This window comes from Aphelocoma coerulescens, chromosome 4A (assembly GCF_041296385.1).
Source record: "Aphelocoma coerulescens isolate FSJ_1873_10779 chromosome 4A, UR_Acoe_1.0, whole genome shotgun sequence".
NCBI lineage: Eukaryota > Metazoa > Chordata > Aves > Passeriformes > Corvidae > Aphelocoma > Aphelocoma coerulescens.
In genome coordinates this window covers 13,920,954-13,928,410 of record NC_091018.1, presented here as the reverse complement: position 1 = coordinate 13,928,410, position 7,457 = coordinate 13,920,954, and the positions used below count along the sequence as shown (strand labels likewise).

The window sequence follows — 7,457 nt, the reverse complement described above, 5'->3', positions numbered from 1 at the left end:
GTGACAGCTTCCCCCAGCTGATGTGAGGATGTGGATGATGGCGAGGCCTGAGGGTAACTGGTGCTGTCTCTTTCTTGATTACTGTACGCAATCTTTGGTAGTGATGATTGGGTGCTTTGCTGGGCTTCTCCTTTTGTGATTCTTTGCAGTTTTGCATTCTAATAAATTACACTATTCCTGAACTTGGTGTCTGTGTCTTTGGGGCTGACCCTGCCCACTGGCAAAACAGACACTGAGGGCCCTCGGAGAACCAAAGGTGCCTTGCGACACCGTGGGGCCTCGTGTAACCAAGGGCGCCACAGTGACACCGTGGGGCCCAAAGGAACCAAGGGGCCAGCGTGACACTGCAAGGCCTCGTGGAACCATGGAGAGCATTGTGACACTGAGGGGAGTCTTATAATCAAGGGTCCATTGTTTTCCTCTCCCTGCCCTGGCCCCAGCCCTGCAAAGAAGCCCAGTCCTGTCTGGCCCTGCAGCAGGAACTGGAGGCACTGCAGGTCCGAGACAGTGACTCTGTGTCTGGAATGCTCAGGAGATCCTCAGCTTGGGAAGCTCCTGCAGCCCCAGGGCCCCGCTGCCCAGCACAGCAGCAGAGAGTTGGCTCTGGGGCTCCTCAGGCTGCTCCTGCTGCCATCCCAGGGACAGGGCAGCCTCTTGCCAGGGCTCCTCTGCACACACACGAGCTCCTGCTCTTCTCCTGGCCCATCCCAGCTCCCCACAGAGCCTTTCCCAGGGGAACACGTCTGTGCTGGCCTGAGCAGCCCTTGCTGTAGCCTCTGCCCTGCTGCCCACAGCCCCCGAGCTGGGGGTGCTGCTCTGCAGAGCATGGGGGCTGTGCTGCCCGGGGCCATGGGCTGCCTCTGCTGGGCTGTGCTGCTCAAGCTGGGAGACAGAGCTCTGCAGCTGATGGTGCTCCCTGCACTGACCCCTTCCCACACAGGCTCTGCTGTGGCCATGGAGGGTGCTCAGAGGTGCCTGCCTTGTTCCAGGGCTGGCACATGGGCTGGGGCTGCCCTGGATCCTCCTCTGCAAGTTCCCATAGGGTCAGACGAGTCACTGCCCAGACTCCTTTCCCTGTAGCTGCTGTGTCCCCTGGGGCTGCAGAGCTCTCATGGGTCACAGGAAACATTCAGTCCTTTATCTCTGGGTGAGCTCACCCTCAACAGGCCTGTGCCCACTGAGCTCCACTCACTGCTGATCCCTGGCACACACTGTCCCTGCAGATCCCCTGTGTTCTCCTGGCAGCTCCCAAGTCCCTCCAGAAGAACATTCCCCTGCCATCAGCCCTGGCACAAGCTGCAGAGCCCCAGGAAGGTTCATCACAGACCATTCAGCATCTGGTGGGCACTGGCCACCAACAAGCAAAACCTGAACCACACCTGAGTCTCTTGAAGGCCACACTGGGACCCTGATCTCATCCCACCGAGCCCTGGGAGAACAAGGAACACAGGCAGCCTCTTTAGAGTCTGCTCCTTGGGCCTGTTCCTGACAGTGACTGTGGAGGGAGAGCAAAGCCTTCCTGCAGTTCCTCCTTCAGGAGATGCCCTTTGCTGAGGGAACCGCTGTGGCGGAGCCCAGCTGTGTCCCAGCAGTGCCCATGGCCTGTCCCTGCCTGTGACACGCAGCAGGACTCGCACCACCCGGACAGAGCTGTTGGCCTTACACCATCACAGCGGCTCCAAAGGAGAGAGTGGAAGTAATAAGAGAGGAGCTCTGAAAAGACCAAGCTCTGCTGCTCCCTGGCTGTGCTGCTCTGCTGGGACTCTTCCCCCCCACGCCTGCAAAACTGGCCCTGCCCTCCAGCTTCAGGGATGGACTCAACCAAAGGATCTCAAACTGAGACCTTGCTGATGGGTCCTTTCTTTCATGTGAATACACACAGAGCAGACTCCTTATTGACACAGTCCCTGTCAACAGTCACATTCAGCCTGTAAACAGGGAATAAGATGCATAACAAAATCTTTTGGGCACAACATTAACATAGGAGAAGAAAAAAAGCCCCCAAACCACCACCACCAAAACAACCTGAGAAGGCAGGCTGGGCCTCTAATGATTACACTTTAGCCTATGGAGCTGAAAACAGGCAGGTTTGTGCTTCTGGAAAGCATCCAGTCATCATTTTCCTCAGGGCATCCTTGAGCTCCTGGTTCCTCAGGCTGTAGATGAGGGACTTCAGGGCTGGAGGCACCACCAAGTACAGAACTGGCAGTGCCAGGTCCAGGGATGGGGAGGACATGGAGGGGGGCTTCAAGCAGGCAACAAAGCCAGTGCTGAGGAATAGGGAGACCATGGCCAGGTGAGGGAGGCACGTGCAAAAGGCTTTGTGCCATCCCTGCTCAGAGGGGATCCTCAGCACAGCCCTGAAGATCTGCACACAGGAGAAAACAAGGAACACAAATGAACCAAAAGTTAAACAGATGCAAAACACAACAAGCCCGAGTTCCCTGAGGTGGCAGTGTGAGCAGGAGAGCTTGAGGATCTGTGGGATTTCACCCAAGAAGTGGCCCAGGGCACTGCCCTGGCACAGGGGCAAGGAAAAGGTAGTGGCCGTGTGCAGCAGAGCATTGAGAAAGCCACTGGCCCAGGCAGCTGCTGCCATGTGAGCACAAGCTCTGCTGCCCAGGAGGGTCCCGTCTTGCAGGGGTTTGCAGAGGGACACGTAGCGGTCGTAGCACTCGACGGCGGCGAGGAGGGAAAACTCCGCTGAAATGAAAAAGAGAGAGAGAGAGAAAGAGAGAAGAAAGAGAAAGAGAAAGAGAAAGAGAAAGAGAAAGAGAAAGAGAAAGAGAAAGAGAAAGAGAAAGAGAAAGAGAAAGAGAAAGAGAAAGAGAAAGAGAAAGAGAAAGAGAAAGAGAAAGAGAAAGAGAAAGAGAAAGAGAAAGAGAAAGAGAAAGAGAAAGAGAAAGAGGCTGTGCAGCACCTCCTGCGTAGGAGGTGGTTCTGGTGTCCCAAAATGGAATTGTGCATGGCTTTGGGGACAGTGGTGCAGATGGAGCCCAGGTCGGTGAGGGCAAGGGTCAGCAGGAAGAAGAACATGGGCGTGTGCAGGTGGTGGCCGCAGGCTACGGCGCTGATGATGAGGCCGCTGCCCAGGAGGGCAGCCAGGGAGATGCCCAGGAAGAGACAGAAGTGCAGGAGCTGCAGCTGCTGCGTGTCTGCGAATGCCAGCAGCAGAAAGGGGCTGATGGAGCTGCTGTTGGACATTTGGCTGTGTGTGGACATGGGGACCTGTTCACGGAGAAAAGGCAGTGACAGCTTAAGGGAAACGGCTCTCAGCCAAATCCAAGACATGTCCCACAAATCCTTCTCCTGTCACACACTGACACCTTATGGGGATTCAGAGTGTCGCCACGGAGAACGGCTTTGGCTGGCGTGGGGCCTTGCGAGAGACGAGAGACGGGGCGGGCCGGGGCCGCGTCTGGCAGGAGGCGAGACAAAGAGCAAGAGGCGAGACAAAGAGTAGGATAGTTAACGGGAGATTGGGCGAGGAGATGCTAATCTGTAGCCCTTGGAGATGTAAAACATATAACCTTAGAAGCTGAAGTTTGTAGCTGCTGAACTGTTGGTTTGGAACAGTATATAAAGAGTTGACTCGTGCGATCAAATTTGGCTTTGCATGCGGCCGGCGAAGTCCGTGTTCCATCACCGACAACACCCTTCTGTTTTTCTAGCAGATCTTCCTTCAGCTCCAGCCGCAGCCCTGCTTGCTGCTGGCTGCGTGCGACATGAGTTTCAGGGCAATTGCTCCGGGGCTTTTTACAATTCAGCCTTGCTGTGCAGAAGTGGGAGGGGGACAGGGACCTGTCCTGGTGTTACACTTTGAAACCCCAGCTAACACAAGGGCACTCCCAGGGCCCAAGAACAGGAACGGCAAAAGCTGTTAAAGTGTTCTAGAGGTTTTTATAGCTCCTCTTCATCTCCCCGGCTGACTGGTTTTGGATGTCAGAAACACTCAGCATTGCTGCTGCCCTCGGGGAGAATAGAGCGAGTTCTGTGAGGCAAGGTGGTGAGTGGAGAGTGAGGGGAGGTGGTCTGTCACTCTGTCCTGTTCCAAGATCCTCTGGGCTTTCACCCTTGTCAGACAGAGGATAATCACCCTCCCATATTTCCCTTAGAAACCATCCCAACACTGCTGAGAGCAGATGGATCCACCACAGCCCATCAAATGTCCATCCCCTTCTCGAGGTCTCAGCCCCACATTGGTAGCCAAATACACACATGGCTCATTTCACCAACCCAACAGCACTTTCGCCATCATAAAACTTTTGTGTCTCACTGTGGGGCTTTCAGGTAACACAAAGATGCTACACGACCTGTTTGCGTCCTGGAGGGAAGCTCAGAGCTTAGGGGGAATCCTCAAGAAGAAAGCCAATTGTCCTAATGATGGCATTGGATGTAGGGAGATTGAGCTCCTTCCCTGGCTGCATTGCCCACAGCCGGGCACTGGGGACAGCGTCACCCTGAGCCAGCTGAGCCAGCTGTGCCCCCTCCCAGAGCCCCCCAGTGCCAGGCAGATGCTCCCGGCCCTGTGCTCTGCAGAGGGAACTGGGCCCGGGACTGCAGAGCTGCCCCACAGCTCTGCTGCAGCTCTGCCTGCACAGGAGGGGCTTCACGCCTTGGACCCCCGGCCCTGAGGGCAGAGGCTTGGCGGAGGGAGAGAGGAGGGGAGGGGGCTTGTTCGGAGGGGGCTTGTTCAGAGGGAGGGGCTGCACTCGAGGGCATCCTGTGGAGGTCTCTAAGCTCTCCGTGCCACAACATTTCTGCCTTTTGTTTTCTCTCATTGCCCGATCTTCTCTCTGCTTGCTGAAGATCTTCCTCCTGGAGGTGTTTCCCTGTGCCTGATCTCTTCCTGCCAGCACTCACAGACCCCATATCTCTGGGCACTCTCCTTGGCCCTACAGAAACCTGCCTGTTTGCAGGGCACTGGCTGGGGACAGGTTCTGCTTGCAGGTGGGAGAAAGGACAGGTCAGACTAAGCCTGGCGGGTCCAGCAAAGGTGATGCCGGTGCTGTGCGTGGGCAGAGGAGTGGCTTGAAAGCACTTTAGGAAACTCCTGCAGAGCACTCAAGTTACACTTCCGATGCCTCAGGGACTCTTAAAAATGAAGAATTCCTTTATCACTTCCCCCCCTCCCATTCCCCAAGAGTAGGAAAGGGAAAACAGTCTCAGGAAATTTCATCCTTATAGAAAGGATTGTCTCGGAAATATTACTGGACTGAGCTGAAGCCCTGAGCATGTCCTCATGTTCTACACCAGGGATACTCAGAGAATGTACTTCCTGAATCCACAGTCAGTGGTATGTTCCAGCTTGAGGAGATCATTTCAGGAACTGCAGCTGCATTGTCCTGCAGCCAGAGGCTTCCTGTGTCAAGGGCTGGGAATGATTCTCCCCCGGTCACTTCTCAGCATCTTCCCAGCCCTAACTGATGGAACCCCTCTGTGCCTCTGTGCTGTGCCCGGGCTGGCTGCAGGCAGTGCCCCAGCCGCCGCAAAGGCAGATCCTGTCCCTCCCTCATTGCTCGGGACTCTTCCCGGGGCACTGGGATGTGGGCATGTGCAATGCCAAGGGCAGGACCATGGGGTGGCCCCTGCCATGCTGCTGAGCAGGAAAAAAGAGGCAATGAGGCCCCAGGGCTGCAAGGGTCACTTATCTCCCAACTGGCCTCAGGGGCAGGGACAGCAGCCCTGGCCAAAGTGCTGCAGAAGTTGCCTCTGTCAGGGCCTTTCAGCTTCTGCACATCCCTCTGCCCTCTCCGGCCCAGGCTGTCCTACAGTGTCCGTGCCCTGTGTCTCTGTCCCTGCAGGCTGTCGTCATCCCCCCGGCTGCCCCACCTCACCGGCCCCTTCCTTTGCTGATGGCTCTGCGTCCTGCCTGGCTCTGCCTTGGCACACAAAGCCTTGGGCTGCTCCAGACTTCTTCTGGGGGACACGTGGCACCACAGCACTGCCCTGGGAGAGAAATTCCTTTCTCCTTCTGTCCAGTCTGGACCTCCCCAGCTGCCCTTTGCATTAATTCTTTCTTTTGCCGGCTCTTCTCTACTATGTCAAAAGGATCCACCATCTCTGAAACCACCCTTCAAGCCCTCCCAGGACTCTCCTCCACTGTCCTCAGACTCCACTCCACTGAGCACAGAGCCCCTTTGTCCCTATGTAGTGATCATGTGCTTGAGGCCACGGGCACCTGGACAAGAAGGTCGGTTCTTTTCTACAGGAAGGAAACCACAGAAGCCCAGTCTTTTGAAGGCAGATGAGAGGCAGCCACCAGAGGCCAAGGCAAGCCAGACCTGTCTGTCCTTGCAGCTTCTGTCTGAAAGCAACCCTTGGACATATGGGGAGTTTTGGAGGTGGAGTTCCATTTCAGCTGTGGGTGCCTGGACCGGAATGACAGCTCTTCTCCCCAGGAAGGAAAGGGCAGAGCCCCAGTGTTTCAAAGGCTGATTAGCAGTGGCTCAAGGAGGCCAAGGCCAGCCAGACCTGTTTGTCTGGGCAGCTTTTGTCTTGGAGCGATCCTTGGATAGAGGGAATTTGGGAGGCCAAATCCCAGTTTTGTCCATGGACGTCTGGCCAAGAAGGACAGTTCTTTCCCATTGGCAGAAAAGTGAGGAGCCCCAGTGTTTCAAAGGCAGATGAGAGCTGGCCCTCAGGAATCCAAGGGAAGCTGGACATTCCTGGCAGCTTTTGTCTGGGAGCTATTCCTTGGCTAGATGGAATTTCAGAGGTGAATTCCCAGTTTTGGCCATGGATGGCTGGACTTGAAAGATGGTTTTTTCCATGGGAAGAAAAGCACAGCCCCCCCGTGTTTTGAAGGCAGATGAGAGGTGGCCCCTAAGAGGCCCATTGGTTTCATGAGGTCACAGAGTGTCACAGTGGTCTCCATGATTCCATAAGGTCCTGCCGTGTCACAATGGCTCCTTGGTTCTATTGGGCTCCCCAGGATCACAATGGCCCCTTGGTTCCACAAGGCCTGGCTGTGTCACACTGGCCCTTTGCTTCCATGAGACCTTGCAGTGTCACAATGGTTTCCTTGGTTCTATGAGGCCCTGTGGTGTCACAATGGCCCCTTGATTCCATTGGGCCTCTTACTGTTACATAGTTCTTAGTTCCGTGACGCCCTGTAGTGTCACAGTGGTCTCCTTGGCTCCATGGTGCCACGCAGTGTCACAAGGGCCCCTTGGTTCTATGAGGCCTGGCTGTGTCACAATGGCCCCTGGCTCCCATGAGGCCCTGTGATGTCACAATGGTCTCACTGGTTCCACGAGGCCCTGCAGTTCCACAATGGCCCTTCCGTGTCACAAGGCCTTTGAAGTGTCATAATAGTCTCAGCGGGTTCCCCCGCTGGTTCACAATGGCCTCCTTGGTTCCATGATGCCCCGTAGCGTAACAATGGTATGCTTGCTTCCACACAGTCAGAATGGCCCCGTGGCCTCATGGAGCCCCACAGTGTCACTGCGATCCCC

General features: G+C 55.8%; 1 pseudogene; it reads right to left on the bottom strand.

Moving 5' to 3' along the window:
- Positions 1-2,065: 2,065 nt before the first annotated feature.
- Positions 2,066-3,204, bottom strand: LOC138110678 (olfactory receptor 14J1-like; annotated as a pseudogene).
- Between the last annotated feature and the right edge of the window lie 4,253 nt (positions 3,205-7,457).